This window comes from Contarinia nasturtii, unplaced genomic scaffold, assembly GCF_009176525.2.
Source record: "Contarinia nasturtii isolate CC-2019 unplaced genomic scaffold, AAFC_CNas_1.1 Cnas_scaffold_1240, whole genome shotgun sequence".
Classification (NCBI taxonomy): Eukaryota; Metazoa; Arthropoda; class Insecta; order Diptera; family Cecidomyiidae; genus Contarinia; species Contarinia nasturtii.
The window spans coordinates 4,372,086-4,398,468 of record NW_022198581.1 but is presented as its reverse complement, the minus strand read 5'-3'; the positions used below and the strand labels follow the sequence as shown (position 1 = coordinate 4,398,468).

General features: G+C 34.7%; 1 protein-coding gene across 6 annotated transcripts in view; it reads left to right on the top strand.

The window, feature by feature from the left end:
• Window positions 1–829: 829 nt before the first annotated feature.
• The window catches only part of LOC116345430 (protein shank), a 74,564-nt gene continuing 49,010 nt past the window's right edge, over window positions 830–26,383 (top strand). For 5 of the 6 annotated variants that reach the window (XM_031774797.1, XM_031774795.1, XM_031774796.1 and 2 more), the window contains exons 1-3: window positions 830–1,052; window positions 3,604–4,371; window positions 25,312–25,379. The gene's annotated coding sequence lies outside the window, so the exon portion shown is untranslated. The remainder of the gene's footprint in view (window positions 1,053–3,603; window positions 4,372–25,311; window positions 25,380–26,383) is intronic. The other variant, XM_031774793.1, reaches the window with a different exon arrangement.

The following is a 26,383-nucleotide window of genomic DNA, read 5'->3' as shown; positions in this document are numbered from 1 at the left end:
ACACAAATGCATCGAAGCATATGCACGGCAACGGTAACAATATCTATAGACCGACCCGTTTGTTTATAAACGTTTGATGCCATCATAAGGATGTCATCTTATAACAAAATTATCAATTGATTTTCTTCAAACAGGAAGTTGATTTTTATTTCATTTATCAGATAAGGCGCAGATTGGCATACATGACCAAAAAAATGCAAATGACATGAGAAATATGAGTTGCATCTTAATTCGTATGTTTCTCAAAGAGATCGACGGATACTTTATTGAAAAACCAGGGAACAGAAGAAATTCTCCATTTTTGCAAATCAATTTTATTTTCGGTTGATATTTTTTTAGTACAATAACATTGGTGCGTATTGTTAGCATGTTTCATGCGCACTTGGAAAAGTAGCATTTTATAACGCGCCCGTATTGAACAGTCTAATCGCTGATTGCCGTTGTTGTTGTTGTGATGGTGGTGTACGTTAGTATCACATGCCTATGCGAAGCAAACAAGAAAACTGATTCTCCAAGTAACAGACACAAAGTGCGGTAAACATACACACACACACATGGCCATTGCTTGCATTGAGCGCGTTCGTTGAACAGAATTCGTGTATACGAAAGCGAACGAAAGACAGGGAGAGAAACGTAACAAGAACGTACAAGTGTAAAACATAGACGGCCAAAATGACGATACGATACACACAGACAGCATACACACATCAATACAGTGCGCGCAAATGAAATGAACGAACGAATGGCACGAGATGGTATGCAATGGAAACATTGGTATTCCATGTATTTTCGTTGTGCTCGTCCGTAGATTAGTTGAGATTGAACCGTTGCGTTGAGCAGCACGTTAAACGACCGACGGATTGTTTGTTCTTCCTTTCAAAAGGCAGTCTTTCATTTGCTATTTTGCGATATGTGATTTTGTATTTGTAGTTTTTTTCTTCGAAACAAAAGATGCAGTTGAGTGTTTAATTGAACAATTTGCATTCAAAATAGATGAATAATTATTCATATTCAGTGAGAATCGAATTGAAATCGTATTGACATTTCTTTCGGTATGTCGAATGCATTTTTATTTGTTGTTTATCACGATTTTCTTTTCCATTTGATTTTGTTCATTATTCGAACGGTGTAGACAGACGGTGTTTTGTGTGGGCAAAAATTCTAAAATCTCTAAATTAATCAAAAACCGAACATGTGAAAACGAAAACAAAAATTTTATGAATAAAAACGGTAAAATTTGTGCTACACAATCATGCTTATGGTGTTTGTTGTCATTGTAACTTCAGTTCGAAGTTTGTGTATACAAAAGACGTCAAGAGACTAACGCAACAAAAACAATTGAATAAATAGAAAATTGCGCAAAGAAATTGTGCCAAGAACTTTTCGGCATGATAAGCGTTCGTCCATGCGATATTTATTGCCATTTCAGCACCTATGTGTTGTGCTACAGCATAGGAACAACATCGAAAAAAAAAACAGCGATAAATAAAATAGAGACACACAAAAAGTACATACGATACACCATAAGTAGTTGAGAAAGCAAAATCGAGTTTGTCAAAAACCTGTATTGGCTTTTAATAATTTTTTTTTTCGAATTGGGCAGTTTGAATCTCATTTAAGAAAAGAATTGGTTAGAAATCGACGTTAGCGCGTTTAAATGAAGTGAAGAAAAGTAAAAAAACGTGGAGGTTTGAGCTTTGCTTTCATTATTCTGTCTTGTTTACATGAAATTCTTGACGAGCATGCACAATTTTTCTCGTTCTTGCTTCGATTCGATTTTCATTTATATTCTTTAAATTTCAAAATAATTATCTAACGAACAAAGGCGACCAGTGTTGTGGTGTGTGAATGCGAGATAGAGCAAAGGAATATAAATTCAATGCTAACAGCATTTTTATGCAGTTGTTGCGAGAACTGTATGTAGTGGCCACTCATTGTTCTCTCTTCCATTTGAGTTGGTTGTGTTGTGTTCATCATATCCTAATGATGGGAGAAGTGAATGATATTTTATCATGTGAATGTGTGCGCGTTTTTGTGTATATAAGCATGTATTTGTGAGGGTTGTGATCTGATGCGTAACAAAGATGAAAAATCAATATGATGGAGCTAAATGCCACAATGTGAAGAAGGATGGCAATGCCAGAAATACAATACACTGGCGATATGATGCTGTGTGTGACTTGTCAAATGTGTCTCTCTTTTTTTGTGGCTTTTATCGTTGCCCCCAGTAATTTACTGCAATAATGAATATTTTCGAATCAAACATTTACCCAAAACGATTTAAACAACAATCACACATAATGTTTATTTCGTGTGATGTCAATTCAAGAACCGTGAACTTGTTATTATCATAAACTAGCCAGGCAACAGCAACGAGAACAGAAGAGATAAAAAATCGACACACAAACAAGGAACGTATGATTATCGCCGATTCGATGTTTGATTTGGTTTTTTATGTCTTCTGTTTGTTTATATCTATGCGTTGACTGTTGTCCAGGACATTCCACTTTTCGAATTTCCATTGAACGTAATTGCAGGAAATGTGTGCAACGATTTATCTGAAAAGTGTGCATTTTATTGTCAATCTGAAAAGGATTTTCCAATGTCTATAAATCTTTTCGCACACCATGACCGTCATACGAAATGGGCTGACACACAGAGAGAAAGAACTCGCTCTCTCTCTCTCTCTCTCTCTCTCTCTCTCTCCCTGTCTTACAGTCTCCTCTGGTACGTGTGCGCTGGCTGTAATCTAGTACCTTATCAAAAATGAAATCGATTTATCCAAGCATTATATTTTGAGAAGTGGCAACGCGTGATACAACCAGCTCCAATGAATGGGCTGTGTTGATAAAGAACCATTACTTTGCACACATATACGAGGTTCAGCTCCATCTTTTTCTTTTATTATTATTATTCTTAAAGACGATTTTTTTGCTCTGGTGGTGTCGTTTCAGTAGTTCCGCATTGAGCTATGGCTTAGCATTTATCGTATAAATGCAAAATTTTCAAACTGCTTTTTTATGCTTTCTATGCTAGGGGATTTTTTTCCATATATGTCGGTTCTTATGCGAGAGAAAAGTCAAAGAGTGAGAGAAAGAGCGTGTGTTCGTACAATTGAGCTAGCGATTTAACACACCCAAACGTACAAACAAACAATCGCGCATCTGTACGCAAGCCATGAAAATTGTGTATAGCTATTGCAGGAGCTCGTACATGCTTTCGCGAATGCCCGAAATAAAAACAGAACACATACACAAGTAAAACAACAACATTACATCGAACAGCATTTTTCAAATTAGTTTTGTCCTTTTTTTATGTGAATGTTGTGCAGTTAAAAGCCCATTATTTGCCGTGAACAATTTGCCTTTCAGCATAGCCTCATGCAAACTAAATATAAAAATGTAAATGTTTTAATTGAGTGCCATGCTGCTCGTTCATTTCACCAAAATGAATGGAATTTCTCTTATCAATGATAAAGAATCATAATGAGAACAATACGAATCCCGCCCAAATATCAACAAACACACAATTTCTTTTGTTTCGCTTTTGTTTTTATATCGATCAAAATGCATAATTCTTGTCGTGTTATATCTCTATTTACAGTTTGATGTGGAAACAAAGAGGATCATCCCGGGCTGAACAATTCATTCTGTTGGAAATACAGCAAATCATGAACTGCGCTTTTTTTTTAATCAACCTAATTAAATAGGCCGCGACGAGTGTGTATGTAATTGTTTAGAAAAAAAAAGAAGAAGAAAAAACAAAACAATTTCCCAAACTGTTAACACGTTAGCCGTGTTCGATTTATTGTGCAATTTGTATTATTGACAATTTTGTGATTTCCGTACCGATACGGTGAGAAAGTAACTCATGTCGATGAGCGAAGCGAGCGCATAATTTCAGTGACTTTATTTTGAAGTTTATTTTATTTTGTAGACATGTGACAAATGTGTATTTTTAACCGATATTTTGTTTTTATATATTTGTACGATTTGAAGAAGAAAAAAAAAAACGAAATTAAAAGTGGACAAAACTGAACGCGACGAGAAAAAGAAAAGAAAAGTTTTAAAAGAGAGTACGATGCCTAAAGGTAAAAACAATTAGTGTTTGCCAGTTGTGTGTCGAAATTGAGCTACGAAAAAATATTTATAAAAAAAACCTATATAGAGAATAAAAGTGCCAACTAAAAACCATCAAATTGGATAAATTTACTCGATTGCTAATTGGATTAAGTAGCTGCAAAAGAAAATCTAATTGGTGTATGTTTGACGGAGAGAAACGATATACAGGCCAATTTTTAAAAGTGCTTCTGAACATTCTGATTTTATTCAAAGTATTCTGTCTTGCTGAAATACGGTGCACAACGAAGAGGTAAGATTCAACTCACTATTACATTTGTTTTCTTTTTTCTATCGGTTCTCATTTGGCGAATAATCTTAGAGAATGCATTTGTATTGGCCAACATTTTGAGATTTTTCTTTTACCTTTTTTAACTTTTGCTTTCTGTTCCTCTAACTATCTGACATAAGAATATCTCTGTCCAAAAGCATTGGTTTGATCATCTTTTCCAAATCGTATGTTCAAAATTCTGAACAATCTCAAATCCAAACATTTTGAACACCAGTGTATATACTTAAAATTGCATTTCGCTTTCGTTTCAAGTCGAACGTTATAAACACCGACGCGGTCATCTACTCTGTCCATATACAAATTGCTTCGTATCAATTTTGTTTTGTGTGTGCCGTTCAAAGCGTTCGTATTGTTAAGGCAAAGTAATCAAAAAAACCGAATGATTGCTCTGATTCACGTTATTAATGTGTCTGTTTCTGTTCAGGTTTGCTTTTTTTTGTGTGTGTGTGTGTTCGTGTTTACAAATATATACACAGAAATCCAACTTTAATCTCGTTAAACATGCTAATCAAAATACATTCAGAACCATTGTTCAATCGCCTCTATGCTTTGTGATCGCGTCCAATTCAAGTTGATTCGAAATTACGGTTTATAATTTTTGTTTTGTTATCAGCAAGCAAATAACAGAGAGAAAGATAGAGACAGAGAAATTCCTTACGCGCATTTGATGCACTTCGCATTGTGACGTTCCATCATTTTTTTGATATTACATCAATCAAGTGATATGTGGAATTGTTATTGAAAATAAAAACATTACGCAAATATTGAGCTCTGTTTTTTCTCTCTCACGCATTCACTCGCCGTTTGTCTCGCCTCGTCTGGATGTAACAGCTTAAATCGGGTGGTGATTTCATTTGCACAATCCATCAATCATGATATCTGTGAATTGAAATTTTGCCGAAAATGATCTAAATCGCGTTCATACAATCGAAACCGGTATATCGAAAATAAAGCGACAAATCGAAATTGAAAGCCCCAAGAATTTTAAGCGAAATCATTTGCGGTCACGTTTCTTTTCGTCTCTTTTTCTTTTTTAAACGAACTTCTAAATGAACGATCGATTGAAGCTTGAGTGTGGAGAATAGAGTCGGCCAATATCTATTTTTTTTGTCATTGACCAAAACAATTTCAAATATTTATAGAATCGCCATTGACATTTCGCTTCAGAGCCATGGCTCACCGAATTTTTTAATTTGACTTTGACCGGAAATTACAACTTGCGGTTTTTTCTCATTCCACCAACATTTTTTTTCATTACATTTGAATTAAAAAAAAAACAACAACAAACTATTGAGTTTTTTTCTTCTTTCCTTGTCATTCAAACTGCACTGAATCAATACAATTCTCTTATCGCAAGTAAGTGCCATAAGTGGCGACACGGTAATCATGAAAAAAGTGAATCATCAGCAAGGTTCACCTGTTTTACTTTTTGTATTTCAACAAACACTCGATTTTAAACACACACACGACAAAAAAAAACGTACAAATATCTTGGTGTAAACAATTCCAAGTCAAACATCGAATCGCACACACAAAATCCAAACATTGACTAACATTTTGCGCACATGAGCAACGATTATATCTACAAGGTTGTTCAAATGTTCTAGAAAACAATACGAATATAAAAAAAGAACTAAGCGTTTCACAGATAATGCTTGGTTAATTGCAACAAAGCCGATTTGAACAAAAAATGCGAGAAAAAAACAAAATCAAATAGCAACTGGGCCGATTCAAATTGTTACAGTTGTTAAAGCCATCTTTTGCGCGCCTAATGCTTATCGAGATCAAATTACAACCAGAAATGAAACAATGGATTTTCATATTTACAAATTATAAAATGCATTCGAACCGATGCATGTCCATGATAAATGCCATTTATTAAATGAAAATAGGAAAAAGTACCCAATATTTCTCTAGAGAGAGAAGGCGACACATAGCGATAAGCGTCGAGAGTGAAATAAAGATAACAGAATAGAGGCAAACGAAGAGAAATGCTGAATTATTTGAAAGAAATTGGATGAGTTCTAGTTCACAAAAAACACCTGCAGTGTTCACCATAATAAATTTTGTACAATGTACAAAACGAAAGTTTCGTAACTGAAAATATATATTTTTTTCATAAATAAAAACAATGATGAAAAAAGTTTCCTTGAGTCAAACGTCTCCCTTGAGGTTAAAACCTGTCTTTAAAATTGACCAAACTACATTTCTTTTACCTTTAGAAATTGAGAGAGAAAAAAAGCAAATAAAATGTCTGTTGAAATGAGAAATATTTCACACACATAAATATCCACTACAAAATTTAAGTCAAAAACGGTTTTTTCCTCCGCTTTTTTTCCACTTCGAATTTTACTTTGAACAACAAAGTTGAAGAAAGCACGTCAAAATAACGAATCGATGGAATAGCTCGTGTTGGTGTTGACACGCGGCGTTTTGGTTCAAATTATTGATCTGTGGCTATTTTCCTAAAAAGACCTCGAACCTCTGTGAGTGTGTGTGTTTGCTTAACTTTAAAATTAAATTCGAATTAAAAATGAGAGTCAATTACACTGTTTGGTTGCGCTTATCAACATTTCATGGTAGATTCTGTCTTGTTCAATTGTTTCAACATCACCGTTCAATCGTTCTTTTTAAATTAACTATTAATCAATGTGTTGTGTCTGTTTGGTCTTACTTGCAACAAATCCAATGTTGGATGTTCACATGTGAGCCTATATTCAACGGTTTTCAAATAGAACAATTGATGATTGAAACCGACAAAAGACGAACTAAAAGAAAAACACAACAACGACGCTACACTCGATGAGAGAGAGGGAATAATATAAGAAAGAATCAAGTAACACTAGTGGAATAACATAGAATATTGTGTGCTAGAATAACGATTTCGTGCTATCACGATAACCTTGACAAAGAACTTAGCATCGACCAAAACACATACACACACACACACACACACATACCGAGAAAAATAAAAACCAAAACGTAATTCCTAATTGTAGTTGAAGCGATTGGAATGAGGCCGAGAACAAGCAAGTGCTTCGTTCGTGGTTGTTGTAACGAAGAAATCTCCAATTGACGTGAATGTAATATTCTGGCAAAAGGTATGCAACCGATTATATTGATTAAAAAAAAAAATAGTGTCTGTTGTGTGTCTATCTCATTTGTTTGTTTGTGGGGGCATTGTATAGGTGGGCGCACCGACGTTCGTCGAATTGAAATTAATTTCAAATAGCCAATGTTCTATCTAACACACAAAGCATCCCCTACTCCACCTAAGTTCGACAACATTACCTGCGAAAATGCCGGCATACGTCCAGATTAAAATACACAGGCTTCACACTTAGTATGTATGCAATGCCGTTTGTGCATTTATAACAAAGACGAATTACGGCAAACGTGCATGCAATTATAACAACAACCAAATCGGTTGGAAAGTGGCGAGCAAGAAGAGTGAAAGAGAGAGAGAGAAGAGTAGCCGAATCGAATGAAATCGAGGTCGTCATAATACTCAATATTCACACATTACCTGTGAGTTTGTATACGTTGCGTTTTTGTTTTGTCGATCGTGCCACGACCAAATGTTGCAGTGTTAGTGATAATAAATTTCAATTCGTGTATCACATTATTCTGTGTGTGTCTCTGTTTTGTGTGATTATTGTGTACGAAATAACAGAAAAAAAAGAGTCTTGATGTTGTTGTTTTTCTGTGTTTTGTTCAAACTATTATATCAGATTTTTATATTAAACTGACGACGATACAGTCATTTTTTATAATAAGATTCCTCGATTTCTCTCTCTCACTCTCTATCACACCTTTTGTACCTGTTTTATGTGTATTCTGCGCGATATATTTGATTCTTTTCTTGCCCTAGGTATTACATATTTTATTCATGACGCGCACACGCGCCACCTTTTATACACCCGATTCACTCACCTCATATTCAATTCAATAAAAGATCGTTCACAAGAATTAAATATTTTTTGTTGTTGTTGTTTTTTTTTGAAAAACAAAAAGCTGCAAAGAATAAATCAGTTAAGCGCATGTTGTATGTGTGGATTGCGCGACCAAACCTATTCCAATGTAATGCACTGGACACACGTAATACGATACATCCCAATGCAGTCATAACTGAAACAAAAGAAGAAGAACGACATACAAAGACACAAACAGACACATTATTTGATGAGCTTCTTTATTTAACGGCCTGTGTTTATATTTAACATAATATGAACGAAAAAAGAATCGTTATTTTTTTTCTATAAAGTCAAGTTTGTGTTTTATTTTTGTTCACTTGTTGTGGCAATGAATTTCTGGAAGTGTTTGCCAATGCTTGAATTCAATTGATGATCGAATACTATCGATATATTAAAAGCATTAAACAAAATTGATGGGAGCGTCGTCATTCTCATAGCAAAATCAAATGCTAATTTCAATTACGATATTAAAAGCGCACGAATGGGCTAGAAATATATGTTGTTCAGTTTAAATCGTGTGGAATGCTGTTTCGATTTTGATGCGAAAAGAAAATAAGAAGTTTTTTTAATGCATTTTCAATTACAATATGAAAACAACGTGACCTTTTGTAAATTATTCCAGCTAGTTATTGATTTAATTAAAACGCCATAATACAAAAAAAAATATGACTAACTTGGTAAGTGAATTGCATGTTTTCGACGAAACATCCACGACCTCTCACTCTCTCCCACTACTCTTGTTCCGTTCACATCATTATAATCTCTTTTGATGTGAGAAGATTAAAAATGATATCTGGCCCGACTGTTTTTCTTTTTCACATCACACTATGATTTAATGTCGGTTTTTATTTGACTATTTTTTTTTTGTTTCTCTTCCATTCCATGTGATAACGTAAACATGCGTTTTTACTCGCTTGTCCAATTAAAAACAAAAATATGTATGCATATACGTGTGTGTGTTACTAGTTATCATCGCCTTTGTTTGCCAAACATGCACTGCTTACGCACATATACACGATAATGTGAGCGTGCGCTTGCTTCATTTAGTGTTGTTTTGACTTGACTTAACTTTTTCCGAATTTGGCATTGAATCTATATGTGTGTTCATAATGTCTTTTTTTTAAATACATTTTTTTCCCTCGTTGGTTAAATAATAAAATGTTCCGTTTGAAAAGAAATGATACAAATATATCACAATCTCAATAAAATGTTATTAATATCTTATTGTGTGGTGGAAATATGGCAGCGCAGTATCCGCTAACGAATAAGGTAAGGTAAGCGCAAGACGATTGCATTGTTCTGTGTTTGTTTTCTTTCGTCGTCTATTGTGTCTGTTAACTCGGTGTACTTGAGCATTCGGTGATTTAATCATGCGTATGAGTGTCTATTGTTTGTAGGCTCAAGCTCATTTTTGCCCGAGAGACAGAAAAAAAAAACATGTAAATATTTGACAGATTTGAATATCTGTGTCAAAACCGGAATATGATGGAAAAATGGGGCCTAATCATATGGCATCGTTTGGTAAATTTCATCGCGCAAACAATTCGTTGATGACTAATTTATCGCTTTCTTGCTTCATTCGATTGTGTATTATTTTTTTTTTGTTTTTAAGCCCAGATTTTAAATCGTCGTCTATCGATTAAATAATTCAAAAATCCCGTACACACAAATACACACACACGTCATCACATTCACCTGTTCAAATAGGTGCAAATAATAAAAGTCGATCCGTGAGACTTGAGCTACCAATAAACGATTGTACACAACGATTTCCGCACGACATCTCGCCAATTTGAACCTTTAAATACACACACACACACATGAAGCAAAAAAATCGTTTTTTTGAATGAAACAATCCAGTAAGTATGTAATGAGAAAATGTTTAAAATTGTTCACGTGCAAATCACGGCAGCAGCAGCGGCCGCCACATTTTCTGCTGTTTTTTTATTGCAACCGATTTGGAGTACAAAACGATTCATATGTGCACGCTCAAGTTTCAACTGACTTTTTGAATCGCATGCTCACGAAAGAAATCTGAATTTATATTATAAATGATTCGTTGGTTATTGAGCGCGCGCGAAATATCGAAATTTTCAACGAAAAAATCACATTGATTGTAATCACATTGAAATGGAAAACTAAACGAAAAATGCGATTTTTCGTGATTGGTCAATATAGATTCCATTTACATAAGATCGTACAACACTCACAACTGTCACACCGATGTTATGATTTATATTTTGCATGGACTTTTGTGATGACGAAAATAACCAGCAACAACAATCGCAGCAGCAGCAGCATGGTCAAAAATTGAATGTATGCGCATTAAATGAATGTCATTTTTGTGTTTTTTTTTTGTTTTTCGTAAATTTTACATCCAATTTAAGAGACTGTAATGCGCGTGTGCAAGCATATTGAGTAAACAACAGAGAAAGATTCGATTTTAAGAAGTGGGTTGGTTCCATAATTCGAAAGTGATAATGGTCCATTTTATAAATGGCTAATGCCTATTATGGACACTTTACCCTCGCAAACAAACGAAAAAAGCGACTAAGGCGCATAGTGTGTTGGGATGCAAAATGGAAAACAACAAAGATACAAAGTATCTTCCGGTTGAAAGGAGCACCGCTTTGGTTTTTTCGTATGCTATTTTTTTGTTTTTCTTCCATGACTTTCCATATTCACAGCAGTTTGTTGACATTTTGCACAGGTTTCCGCAAACATATTTTAATGGCCAAATGGGCTGTCCCCATTTACCAATGGCAGAATACAAAATATATAGTATATATATGTGTGTGTGTTTGATATGTGTAATAAAACTTCCCGAATTGACAGTGCCACTTCGAAGAACCGCTTCGGAAGCAGCATTATGCGAAATGATGATGCCACATACATTGTGTGAATACTACATATTGATGTCATTCCACCAACATAATGTCAATATAAATCGGCAAAAGAAGAAGAAGAAGAAAAAAAACTATGGACGGGTTTTCTTCTTAGGTCTTTTCGTTCAGCTCTGTCTTTTTTCTCTCAAAAAGTTTTGCTGTACACCCGAACCGGTGTGATTGAAACTGAATTTGTGTATGAATGCACAATGTTAAAAAAGAATGAATGTTTAAGCGGCACGGGAAAATATGCCGTACAAACAAAAACACCTACATATCGCCATCGTCGATCACACACAGTACAAGAAACAACGCCAAAGGAAGCGAAACCAAACGAACCAAAAAAGCCATAACAGATTGGTTAAACCAGCGCACACACATACACACAGTCATTCATTTAACCAGTTTTATATTTCGGTATTATGCTTTTTGGGAACAGACTAAACAAAACAACGACGACGCCGCCAACATCATCACACAACGAAAAATCTCAATGCAAATGCACACACACACATATCGTCGATCGATTTTACGAAATGTTCATGTGAAATTTGTGCGCATAAAGTTCACTTACCTGGCACTGTCCAGTGCACTGACTGACTCACTTTGCATATACCGGCAGGCACCACAAAATGTGTGAGAGAGCTGTACATTGTGTATAAGATTTCATTTCATCATTAACTGCAATCGGTGCAAAATAATTCTTCGGTCACATCTAATGTCCAAAAATATACCGACTCAGAATATGCACGAAAAACTCTAAATAATAACTGTACCAAGTGCACGTTGAACAATTTACTGAATGACCATATCGAACGTCATCAAGTCATTTTTGGTGTTGTTGTTGCTCGTTTTTTTTTTTGGGTGAAAGTTATTGCATGCCGCATATTTCTCGATACAAATAATCATTGGATCTTCTGAATGAATTTTTATGACCAAATACATATCGTACGCGCGGTGGTATGCATTTAAGGTGGTTGCTTTCATTGGTGGCACTGAAAGTCGTTTTTCCTGAATTTGATCGATTTTTACCGATATCATTATGAAAGCAAATGCATACCATTCCAATTTAAAATTTGTTGGTTCACACGGTCTGTATCTGTATATCTTTCACTTACACCGCGTGTTGATGGTCTCAACTCATGGCCCGATGGTAACGTTTGCGAAAAGAAGAAACACAATGACCACACCACACAAAATTCGAAAATGTCAACTCTTCGATTCAAATGACCATCGAAATTGACATTGGACTGAATTTACCTGCCAAAATGGACGCTGAATTTAGTTGTCATTTGAAGCATGCGAGAAACAAATAAACTGTTTACATTTCATTCTATTCGTTTCGTGTCAGAATAAACATGTTATCATGTTTGTGTGTGAGCGACTGTCAAAAATGTCGAATTTCAAATTCGAACATTTATCAGATGAACCGAACGAAAATGAGTCAGACGAGCGTGGCTGAAGTTGCAATTCATGTTTTGGTTAATGAAAAAAGCTATTATTACATTTTGACCGCTTTTTTACTTCTACACGTTTTTCGTCTCGATTTGGTTTCAGTTTTTTTTTAATTGAGCTCATTTGACAATTTCAACAGCAATTTCGTTAAATGGACAAATCATTCGATTTATAATTTTTTTTCGACGAAATATCCATTGACATATTACTTATTATATTTGTGTATTCAAACGGAATGAAATGGCAATAATTTCGCTGTGAATGTAAAAACGAGAGTGTTGCCAGAATTAGATATAATTATAAAGATGCCATAACGATTAATTAAATAAATAATTTTTGTGCTCGGTTTTCTCTCTTCGTCTCGTTCTCCCGGTTCTGCAATCAAATTAATACGCTAATGGCAAAGTTTAATCTATGATTTGATGACACACATTGAGAGTGTCGGTCAGAAGTGGCATTATTTGCAAATGAAAAGAAAAAAAAAATCACCGAGTGATGGAAAGTGATGATTGCGAGATATTGATTACAATCAGTCGTCAGGCCATTATTGTTAAATGTATTTTTGGTTGTATTGAGTGCGAGAGAAAAAAAAGCCCTTTTTTCGAGCTCAATCGATAATAATGGCGAGATATTATTTGTGTGGTTAAGCTATTTTAAATGAGCTCATTTTCAATAGAGTGACCGAAAGAGTCAATTGATATTTATTAATCTATATTTTGTGGAATAATGAATTTTCTTTTGTTATGTGTGTATGTGCTGTTTGTGGTTATACAATTTAATGGTGTCCCCGAGCTAAGATTAGCTCTATATTCGGGATATGTATTGTAACTCGTTGTTATTTTTCGGTTTGTGTCATTAAGTAATGGTTTATTGCGATGTGTTAAGTCATTTTGTGTTCTAATATATATGTTGATGACGAATTTCGTAAAAAAAAAGCCATTGACACCTTCCATCGAACCAAGAAAACACACACATGTATACTGCTCCGAATTAAAAATACACAAAATAATTGATAAGTTTTTTTTTCTTTTGAATGTGATGTATATATAGACTTTGGTCTTGTGTCGTCGACTCGACTTAGTTTTGTTTCTTGTGTTTTTTTTTTCCTCTACATTTTTATTTTCTGGCCTCTCTTTCTCTATCTCACTTGGTCTGAAACAAAAAAAATCGAAACATGCCGCGCGCGCATAGAATGACCAAAATATACATAAAAGCACACACATACCCATAATCTCGCCAATCTACTTAACGCCCATATAATAATTCCATCTTTGATTCTTTCTTTCCGTTCTGCTTTTTTTTACGAACCATTTCATTGCTTCTCTTATGTCTCGACCGTGTTTTATATATTGAATGTAGCATTTCGTGTTAATCGATCGAGTCTCGTGTATTCTTTGTGTGTTGTTGTTGGGTTTTTTTTCTTCTTCGGTCAAACTTGGTTTGCTTCATTGACTTGTCTGCGCGTCTGCCGCTGATGCTACACATTCTTTTTTTGTTCATCTTAATTCTTTATCTGCCATTCATTGTGGACAATATTCAGCATGTACCTAATAACTGCTGCGCTATGGCTTGTGTGCATTGCCACAATTCTGATCGCTTGCCAACTCTGAATACTCTTGAACACCGTCAAAATATTCCATTTTCATTGTGTATGTCTCCTTTTTTTCTCTCTCTCAAAATCATCCGTGTTTGTCGTCTCACATACCTTTAGTAAAGGGATGCAACATTCACATATGACGAAGAGAATAATAAGACGAAAATCAACGCCGGCTTCTGAGATGAGTCGCGATAAACTTTTCAATCTATACGAAAAGTTGCATTTACGTCAAAACCTTTAACATTTTATCGTAAATTGTATGTGTCAGAATTTTCGATTCAAGCCAAAGACAAGGAAAGACGATGAAAAACACACACACATACACCGCACATCGATCTTTTCTTTGTGCATTGATCATCATTTATTAGAGGCTTATCAAGCGTTTTCTACTCAAATGAATTGAGTGGCTAAAGTTTTTTTTTGTTAACTAGTTTTAAAGTACTGTGTCTCTCTGTCTTGCTTTCAATTCACACTTCTGATTATTGCGAAAAAACTGTTCTTTCGAAACAAAGACGGAAAAGAGGCAATTTTTTCGATGCTTTTTCCACTTCTTCTTTTTTCTGATTCTTAGTTGGTCTGAAAAATTATTTATTCTCATGAAAATGAATGATGAAACCACCAATGTCAATCGACATATTGAGTGATTCTGAAAGCACTTTTAAGAGTATTAAACCAAAGAAAAAGAAGAAAAAACAACACATACACACACTCACACGCATACTTTGTTATAACGAATATATACAGTTTTACAAGAGAGTGAGAAGAAAAAAAAAGTTAAACAAAACCGAACAAATTACAAAATGAATGAAGTGAAAACGAACGGAATAGATAAATGAAGCGCAGCAAATAATGTGTAAGTGTGTGAGAGAAAGAGAGATACATTCGGACACATAATCTATTTGGTGAGATCGAAAAGAGAGTAAACTTTTTTTATTGATGGGTCGGCTTTGCAAGCGACAAACGTATGCATGCATGTTCTGTCACGTTCGAAAACAGTTAAAGGAGACCTCAAGGTACTTGAAGAACTTGTCGAGAAATGAGCGAGAGATATGTTATAATGCATGTATTCCACTTCAAATTGTTGAAGAGTACAGCGACAACAACGGCGACGATGAAGAAGAAAAATAAAATTCAGCCAAATTGAAATGCTCTTGAACCGTGCTTTTTCAATAGATCAGAGATCTTTCACAACACACACACATGTATATATTTTTTTCGCTATTTCGGTGACTTAAAACGTTCCATTTTAATTATGAGTTTTACCATCTTTGGATGGTTTTCTCTGTACACCACATAGAATATGTTAACGCGCGGCATAATGCTTGTAAAGTGTGTATGTGTAAATGTTGATGTCAATTGATTTTTCCCTTGAGCTCGAACTGATTGAGATGTAGTTTACAGTAAAATGCAGTATCGCGTACTAAAATGTGCCTTACGAAGCCATTTCGATTTCATTTTTATCACGATCCCATTGTCATTAATCGCTTGACAAGAATCGGCATTTTAGCATGTCACTCCAAATACACTCACACACACACACACAACATACTAATCCATTCGGAATAGAACCATAAGCCAATGCCAATAGAACATATCAATTTTAGTGTATTGTGAGACTATAATGCACTGAACGATACAAGAAGAAGAAAAAAAATCGAGCAAAACGAACAAGAAAAATCAATTGAAAATGAAACCAATAACGATATTCAAGTTGACGTGTATGATATTATGTTCAAATAATTGAAACGAATTGAATGAATAATAAGCGATAAAATAGAGTATTTCCCATGTTAAGACAAGCGATTTTATGAACGTGTGTTTGGCAAAAAGCCTTGGTAACGCCTTTATTCCAACGAAATTTAATTCAATCGATTCGATTTACTGCTTTGGACAAGTTGTTGTTGTTGCAACGGAGCTACCGTCTACGATGATTTTGATGCGGTAGCATTTTTGAATCGGACCATGCCCGTCTATGGCAACCAATAAAAAAATTAAGCATACCAAAAATTTGTAAGAAGAAACTGAAAAAATATACACTGGAGAACAATCCAGATCATCAATTCATTTTTTTTCGCTTGGCTAATGTCTTTTGAAACGCGATCAGTAGAGAGAAAAAAACACTACCAAGGTGCAGATATGAGAGCAAAAAAAATCAAGCCAACGAGCAAAAGAAAAAAAACGATAAAAGGCCGATGAGTTTATATTTAATAAAGCGAAACACTGAGTCAATAGAATTTCTGTATGCTGTGTGCTCGCGATGCCACACTCTGAGGTGAGCAATGGCAGAAGAGGGAAAAAATGTGCTTGGTCATGAATTCATGATCAATGATCATGATATGAAGTCAAAATTGATTTTTGTTCAAGTCTCTGTTTTCCTGTGTCGATTCCATTTTACCTCAAATGATTCCCATTTAATGCTTTGGCAAATTTCGGGCACTTGAAAGAGAACCTTTACAGAATAGGTGTGTATTTCACTTATAGATTGTTTAAGATTTTTGCTCTGGAAATCGGATTGCCCCCACTCTCTCTCTCTCTCTCTCTCTCTCTCTTCTTTGGCTTGAAATTATTTTTGCAGCTGTGTGTCATTTAGTTGAGTGTGTGATATTTTTTACAATTCGATTCTTTCGTTCGTTCTACAGCGGTAATAATAGAAAACGATTACATGATTTCTCTTCGGATGGCACAAAGGTAGAGCGCAAAAACGATTGCTGGATAATTATGGCGGCAAAGAGCCCAAAATGACTAGATTTCTAGATCGATTTAACTTAAGCAAAGATCATATTAATCACTGCTTAATTATTGGGGCTGGCCGAACAAAAATGCCAACAACCATTCAAATGTGTTTTCTTTCGCGTTTTTTTTTTATTCAATTTTAATTGACTATCAACTCAATAGAATCGATCTATGAATCATAGAAAACATTTATTTCGAGTATTATGTACATTTTACACATCTCTTTCGATTTATGTTCGGTGTGTTTTTTTGTTGTTGATGTGTGCAGAAACGATGAGAATTTCTAACGGTTTTTGTTGCTTCTGATGATCCACAAAAATCGTCTATTTTATTTTGTATGTGATTTGGTCGCGAGCTCAAGTCCATTTATGCAAATGGATATGTTAGCGGTTATTATATGAACAAAACGAAAGAATAAATAAAATGAAAAAGAACGTTGTAATATTGGCGCAACAAACAAAATAAAATGAAATATACAGATGTCACACTCGATGTGAGCTACGCACGATTAGGAAACATGAATATATAAATAAAATATAAAAATGACCGACCAAAAAAATGTTATTGAACTTTCTTGGAATTTTCATGAGAGATATGATGTTATATGAGGTGTGCGCCAATGGGGAAATCATTAAAAATCGAATCGCATTCTCACTTAAATACAAAGACACACACACCCGATTCGATTGAAAGAAATGGCCATAAATTTGTAAATGAATGAATGAATCTAGTGAAGATTAACGTTAAAATTGAGCTATTTTAAAAGCCAAACACATGTGAAATTGAGCGCACAGTATAGATTTATTCATTTTCATCTCTTCACCTCTTGCTATCGCTTTTTACATGTAAATTTATTCCATTCAACAGTATTGTTCCATTCAGTGTTGCATATATGAATATTCCACGTCAGTCGAGAGTACAAATTAATACAGATAAAATGGAAAAGCATGAAAGTAACATGCGATGCGTTACATAGCAATACTAAATCAATGAGATTTAGATAAATTCATTCATCTATTATCTCACCAAAATAGACTTCACATTCACACACACACACACATACATTCACATACATCTGTGCATTGTGCATAATAGATGAAAATTTGTTCGATTAAGAAGCCCCTATGTTATAATATGTTTCAAATTTATTATGTTGTTATTGAATCACACAATGTGGCGTTTCCTCTTTTGGCAAAATCCACATAAATTAAATAATAAAGAATGATAATTTAACAATATTAGAACAAAATCGCACTCACATCGTAAATGTGTCTGATTTTTTTTTCTTTATATGGCATGGCAATATAATTAAGAGCAACTCACTGAATTCTATTCAAAATCAAAATTCATTTGAAATAAACAAAACAGAAAGAGAAGAGAGAGACAAAGAGGAAAAGACATCTGCAAAATCTTCTATGAACGTCTAACGTCAATGCAATACATATTTCAAAGAGATAAAAAAAAACGTCAAAGAACCTATATTTCATAAAAGATTTTCGAATGCTTTGTTAAAAATCCCTCTTCGTCAAGGTTTTTCTCTGTGTATTTGTCTCTCGTGAGTATTTCTGTGTGCTAATGGTCATTTTAAAGTATAATAAAACGTTAAAAATGAAGTGAAAATAATTTCATCTTCCCAAACATTAATTTTGCATTGCTTAAGTGGCGTAATTTCCCATGCCATCTTCTCTATACGTACGGCTTGCCTCTCCATACCAATATTACAGCGTTCGGTTTGTTTACAAAAAAAAAAGAAAGGCCAAAAGAATTCTCCAAAATAAAAACCAAATTATGCAAATACAAAGACAAAGATTTAAAGCGTTGTATTTTGAGCGAATGGAAAATATTTGTTTCACGTAGGCATCATTTGATCCGATGTTGTTTTTCCTTTTTGTGCACTCTTCGTTTTCTTATCGTCACATTTCCAAGTGCAAAGTTCAGTTGAACGTGCACAAACAGTTAAATAACAACAAAATTACGAGAGAGAAGAAAAAAAAACAGTAAAAATGCGCTCATCGCCTCTTTTACCTAAACGGTCCCCTATGCTTCTTCTAATAAAATCAATGATGGTTACCATAGAGATTGACAAATGGGGAAAAATTGTATCCCGTATTTTATTCCTGCATACACACATTTGCCATGGTCGTAAACAGGCACGGACGCGCACACATACTAATACACCTTCATCGCGCAAACGATACGAATACAGGATGCGGATACCTCTAAGTTGTCATATGTGCTAAATTGCACTCATTTGTATGACTTTGCCTTTGGCTTCACTTTTCATTTCCTTCTCGTGAAATTGTTGTTTGTTTTCGATTTGATTGTATTGTTACGGTGAACCCTCCCGGCTCCGTTTGTTGGACAATATTCTTGATTTTACGGGATTTTACTTCGACGTGTATGATGCGTGCATTAAACGTATGCGATGATTATCAATACAATCGTACAATACTTTAGGGAGATTACTACTTCTTCTCTTTTTTTTTCTTTTACTTTTCAAAACAAAACATTGTCTGATTGCAATTTAATGTGCGTGATCACCAAATTGACTGCGTTGCGAAATGAAACGATGAAAAAGAAAAACAAAATTCTAAAAAATAAAGATTTGTTATCCGATGAAAGTAAAAGGCTTTGAAAGTTATTTGTTCAATGATTCAATTTGTTTCGAAAACGATTCATTTGTGTACACACGAGAAGACACGATTTTTTCGTTTGATGAAAAAAAAAAATTTGAAGGAAAAAACAGTGAATTAGACCATTGCACCGTGTACATGGAAAAATCGAATCGCCAGCGAAATAATGAGCGAACATCCATGTCAAGTGTGTAATTCAACAAAGACGTTTTATTTACATTTTTTTTTTCTTCTACGACTGTTCAAATGTCCGACAGATGTACAGAAAAAAAAATTGGTATTTGGCTACGCTTCAAGAGAACAACAATCAATCATAAAGCGTAACGACAAGTGCGGTTTTTGAGACGCTTCGAAAAATATTCGAAATAATTTCTCAAGTGTGCAATGGTCTCTCGAGAATTTGGGGAGAAAATCTTTTAAGCACTTGCAGTGAAGGTGAATCGAATCAACTGAATCATTGTCCAGTGAATAAGAAATCAGCTCAATACATTTCATAGAAAATATAAAAATACAGGCAAAAAAACGAGACCATTTTTTATGAGGCGAAACTCAATTCTAAGCAATAGAAATTTCTTGAACAAAACAACCAAATTCACCTAAATCGCTTGGAAAACATTGAATCGCTTCAATCATTGCAACAATAGTTAAATCATATCCTTGGTAAAACGGTGAAAAGATGAATCGAAAAACCAACGATAAAACAATGTCCGTGATTTTTTGATGAAAATTAGCTGCCGCTGCTTCTGTTGCAAAATGTTTATCGATTTTATGTCTAGCACAAAAATTACATGAATGCATTGTTCTTTTCCACGGTAGAAACTACTTAGGTTTTTGCGGTAAAGTGTAGCTCTTTAACAGCTTCTGTTGAAAATCGTCGCACACACACATACACATACATAAAATAGACAGTATCTAACACGGACAAGAACAGAAACAACGAAAAAATGCGCACAGATAACGAAAAATGCACACCGTATAGCTGAAAAGAATGCAACGCTTTCTTGTGTTATTTAAAACAAAAAGATTGAGCATGCAAAACTCGTTGCAGTGAAATATATAAAAACAGGTTATTTAAATGAATATCAAACGGAAAACAATGTGAAATACTTTTGTTTTTCTCGCTCTCTGAGCTGCGCGTTGTGTGTGTGTATGCTCGCGCACGTCCGTTCTCTGGTATATGTGTACAAAACGGTCTCTCAAGATAATGCTCCATCAAATGAATTAAAAGAAGACGATATTAAGCAAATCGAAATGAATTAACAATATTCACCATAAAGATCACACGAGCGTTCTGAGTGAGTGAGAATATGTATGAGTGCGATTCAATTGAAAACCATTTCCGTTTCGAGCACTCACACTCATTCAATCTCATTCAATCGGAGTGTGAATGTGATTTTCATGTAATGAAAACAATTAATTAATGATATTTGGCGTTTTTGTGTCCATTGCTAGTGATGCAAATCGCCTGCTTTCGCAGTAAAAATGACCGCATTTCTATCGAAAACTGCCGTTTTCAAAAGACCGTTTTTTTAACATTACAATTTGATTGGTGTGCACAGTTTGGTCGGGGCTACTCTTCGTCACGATATATACTCGTTTAAATCGGTTTCGCGCGAGCCTTCTATCTCTGTTTGTGCTGCATCTCGTTTGCTCTCGCCAATCATTTTAAGCATCGCAAATGCCGATTGTACGTTTCGATCAGTTGTGATTTGCAATGTTCTTGGTAATTCTTTTGCCGATGCTTGTATCGAATGTGCGCGCACATACACACTTTCTTCCTCTTTCTCGTTCATTCGACTCTTTCGAAAATATTTGTAAGTTGTCGCGAGAGCATATTCTTTGTGTTTCCGTTGTATGTATAGTATGCTTCAGTTTTGTTTTTCTCTCTCTCGTCTTATTTTATACTTGCTTGTCGCCTTTTGCCAATCTTTTGTAATACAGCACAAATTGTTCTCAATGTGAGATGTTGTTGTTCTAGAATCGCTTGTGTTCTTCTTTTTTTTTAACTCTGCACGCTCTCTGTACGCTTTCAATGGTTTTTGCACTTCACCATATCACAGTCGAGTGAGAGAGAAATTCTGCTGCCGATGCTTATTAAGTGCTATGCTCAAGCCCATTCTTCTTCATGCCACTAAACCTGTTTTCTGCTCATCTATTTTTCTCTATTGAACATAATAAAGAACAGACGTATATACGTATCGTGTAGATAGTTTATATATATTTTTTTTTGTTCCGTTCTTTCGTCCGTATTGCAAAAATCTTGTGTGCTCGATGTATCGCTTGTGTATATGTGTGCGCTCTCTCGATGCCATTTAAAAAAATTCCTTGATTTTGTATTCGCCATTCGTTCGTTCGTTGGTCGTTTGTATTTAGCACCGTTCTGGGCATCATTAAAAGAATTTTCACTGATCTTTTTCCTTAGAAATGTTGTCGGTGGTTTTAATAGCATGGAGACATATACAATGCATGTCGTGGCATTCTTCATCGTCATCATCATCATTTCTACTTCTCTTCTTTCAACATTAATATTTTTTTGTGTGTGTTTGTTCGCCGTTTGTATATTTGCTTGTGCTGCTGATGATGCTACTGCTATTGCTACATTGCTGACCGATTCGAAGCAACATTAAATCAAAACTGCACACAACCGCAAACATAAACTTTCCTTTGTAGAAATTATTTCGAGAACGAAGATATATACACATTGGTCAGAGAAAATCGCATTTGCTTGATCCACACAAGAGATCCCGATGAAATCTTAAAGTAAAAATGCATAGTCTTTTAAAGAGTTGTGTGTGTTTTTTCTATCAAAAAAAAAAGACGAAAAAAGAATGTTTAGACGCATCCATTGGTTTGAAACAGTGAATTTACAGGCTGAAATATCATCTTTCGAGTGAGAGAGCGCAGAATGAGCAAGAGAGAGAGAAATCAAAGAGTTGATTACACTGATTGCACAAAATAATGGGTGGGCTATGTGGTTTAAACCATGCTATTCATTTCATGATCTAACCGAAATGATGAACGCCGAGATATGTTTTTTTTTGCAAATTTTCTGCTTCGTTTTTTTTGTTGTTGTTACTGTTTCATATTGCGTAAAATACACTATTGCAAACCAAATATGCAGTATGCCGCGTATTAAATTACACATTGCGGAATGAAAATTGAATTGAACATGTTTTCTGTTTCTTTTTGTCTGTGTGTCGCTATCTCCTTTTCTCGTGTGCACATCGCCAGGATAATCTTGATTTCATTCGGTGCAACAAATTAACACACAGACACACACACGCCGAAATGGAGCACAGTGAGCGGAACAAGCGTAAAACCGCTAGAATCCAAAGTGTAACTGGACAAAATGAAATCCGGAAACCATAATTATGACTCGGTCGAGAACAGTACACATATTCCATCGTTTCACCCAATCGTTTTGTGAGAGATCCGGATAAACAATCGGTCTCATTCACATTTTTCGTAATTCAGAACATTTCCGTCATTGGGCTTCGCTCTAATCAAGTGTGTTCGTGTTTTACTATTTTTTTTTATTTCTCTCGTTCTCTTCATTTCCACTCAATAAACCGTATGAATTGACGAGAGCAAAGCACACGCACCGATAACAACGGTAGCAGCCGTAAAGTGCAAAAAAAAAGATCAAAAATTATTAGCAATAATAAGAACATAATCATCATGAATTATTGTAATATTGCACATGCGTGATACGACATTAATGATAATAATAATAATAATATCTATTTAAAAGTGGGTATCCCATCTGATTCTCTCTTCATATTTTCTCATTCACGACTCGCTATATTTTTTTATTATTATTCTCGGTGAGTGAGTTGAGTATGTGTGTGTCTATATGTTGTTGAACATTATTGTGCATCGGCTAAAATTGGACTTACAACATCATTTACATTATGTACACATAAATGTGCAAAAAAGCCATTGACGCCCAGTCCTAGTTCAAATCGATCGATATATGTTCGCTTATGGTAATCAACCAATATATTCCATTTCAGCTGTGTATATTGCATTGTCTTTGGCCGTTTGTAGTGTAGGTCAGTCCCATTGGAATAGAGTGTCAACGACCAGTGAAGCTGAAGTGTATTTAGTGTCTTTGTTTCTACAATGTTGTTGTGCCAATGTTGTTGTGTGCTTTTTTTTGTGTTCAACTGTCGTTCATTGTCTAATCAAGCCGAACATGGTGATTTTCTATCTGAAGCTAAATCGTATACAGACATGCGACACACAAAATATTGTACGATACATTACATAGAGATACTCTCAATATAAGCACGAGAATGATGATGCGCGCACATAGTAACATTTTTAATATATAAAAACAGGTCAAATCAGCAAGCCAATTAATTATGCGGATGCTTCGATGATCGTCGTCATTCGGAAGCATACAATATTGCCTATTTGTAGATCTGTTGCAAATAATTTTTCTTCAATCTCTTATAATCTTTGCAATCACAATGAAACAAAGAAACTACATTGAACAGAAGCTACAAAAACATATGCAATGCACTTTTTTTCGGCCAAAAAAAATTATTATCGATAAAATTTCTTAGTATATCTTATCGGGGGAAATGTCCCCATGTTCACAGCATGTTGTAGTTTTGAATTTCCCAAACAACATTCTTTCGGAACGAATCTTTCATTTATTTCGTTCATATTGAATGAAGATGCGAAATTCATTTCGGTATGCAAAATGACAACAACAGAGAAAGGGAACACAAAAAATGCAAACAAATAAATAAAGCGAGTACCATTATCGCAATAGAGAACGAGAGAACTATTGTTGCTATTATTACGAATATACATTTATGACAACGGTAATCTGAAGAAACAACAAAGCAGAATAAATTTTGTACCATGTGCTGTTTTTGCACAGCAGAATTCCTTTTCAGATGTTCTCTCTAGCAAGTACGCACTTGCATAAACATGTTCTTGTTTTCCTTCATTGCATTCTCTCTCTCTCTCTCTGACTCTCTATGGTGCATCTCTCGTTTACCTCTTGGAGAACTATCATTTTGGTTTATGGATTTTCTGTTCTTGTTTTCCTTTATTCCGTTTATTTGCCATTTCTGTTTATCGTCTCTTATCTATCGTTCGTGTTGTTGTTGTTTTTTCTTCTTCATTATTTTGTTAAGAAATGAATTCGCAAACAAACATCTATACCATATGGAATATAATTCGAGTCTCTGGATCCAATTCACTTATTCTCGTGGAAATGTGTGCTTTTTTCACTTTTTCAATATTCAGATGATTCTTTGAATTCATTTGTGTGTGTGTGTGTGTCTGTGTATTTGTGATTTTAAACAATTTCTCATGAATATGCAAAAATGAGCCATAAAATACCATGCAACTAAATGCAAATGCGTGTATGTATTTTGGTCTGCTGGGGCGTTTTGTAATCGGACATTATTAAGCCAAAATGGTGAAATTATGATGATGAACTAAACACCACATATACGTGGCACTCTACAATAAAAGATGCTCATTCATTCATTCATTCATTCGCATTTTATCTATAATTCGGTTTAAAGCACTTGCGTTTTTAATAATGAATACTAAAATATTAATTTAACCATCGACAATTTTCTGTATTGCTTCTTTTATTGCAGACTTTTCGATGGAAATGCATTAATTTCGTCTATGAAAATCCAATGTACATATGCGCATCATGTGAAAGGTATGTTTTAGTCTAATGAAAATACATTAAAAAAAACAACAGCAGCATCAGCAACACGTTCACCTCACAATTGAGCGTGATCTTCACTGATGCAATCCTTGTGTAATGTACCTATTAGTAACGATAACGTGGGCACACAGCAGCACACACATATACTTTTCTTTCGTTGTGATTTGTAATTAAAGGTCTCGTAATGAAAGGTGTACGGTATCGATATGCGGAGAGGAAGAGGGAAAATAGCAAAAAATTGGGAATGTTTTTTGTTACAAAAATGACTCTTTTGAAACGTATGCTGTCCATATTAAAGCGACGGATAACTGATCGTTCAATGAATATAGAAAGCGATAGACCAAAATTTGTGATCAAATTGTTCATATGAATTTGTGGAATATGTTTATTGTACCGGCAAATCCAGTTAAATTAAATCCCATAAAATGTGAGGAAACTGCAAAACAGCTACACTGCATCTGTGCAACAAGACAATTTATCAGTTTGACGACGAAAACAAAAGTCGAATTATTAGAATCTAGTTTTTAGTAATAAAAATGGCACATGAACAAACAATGACAGCAGAGAGAAGAAAAAAAAACGATTCAACGAATTCAGAGAAAAATGTCAGAAATAAGTGTAACAAAAAAAGGTGTAACAGAACGATAGATTAAGCCGAGAAAATATGTGTACAGTCTCATGTGAGAGAAAAAAGTATATAAAAAAAGGTATCACTCGATATAAAAACGTGATCTATTGAAATGCATTGAATGAAGAAACCAAAAAGAATGGAATCGAATTTATCTCTGATACTATGGTTGAAAGTGCTTAAGATAATATTTATGCTCTATCTGAAATGCGTTTCAATGTGTGGCTTTCACAGTGGGCATATTTTAGAATCAAATCGCCTATGCATACACACAAACACCCATTGTCCAGTGTACGGAGTGTAGGCAACCACATGTGTATATGAAGTCACCCGAGCGGGTTTTTTGCATTGTTTTATTCACCTACTC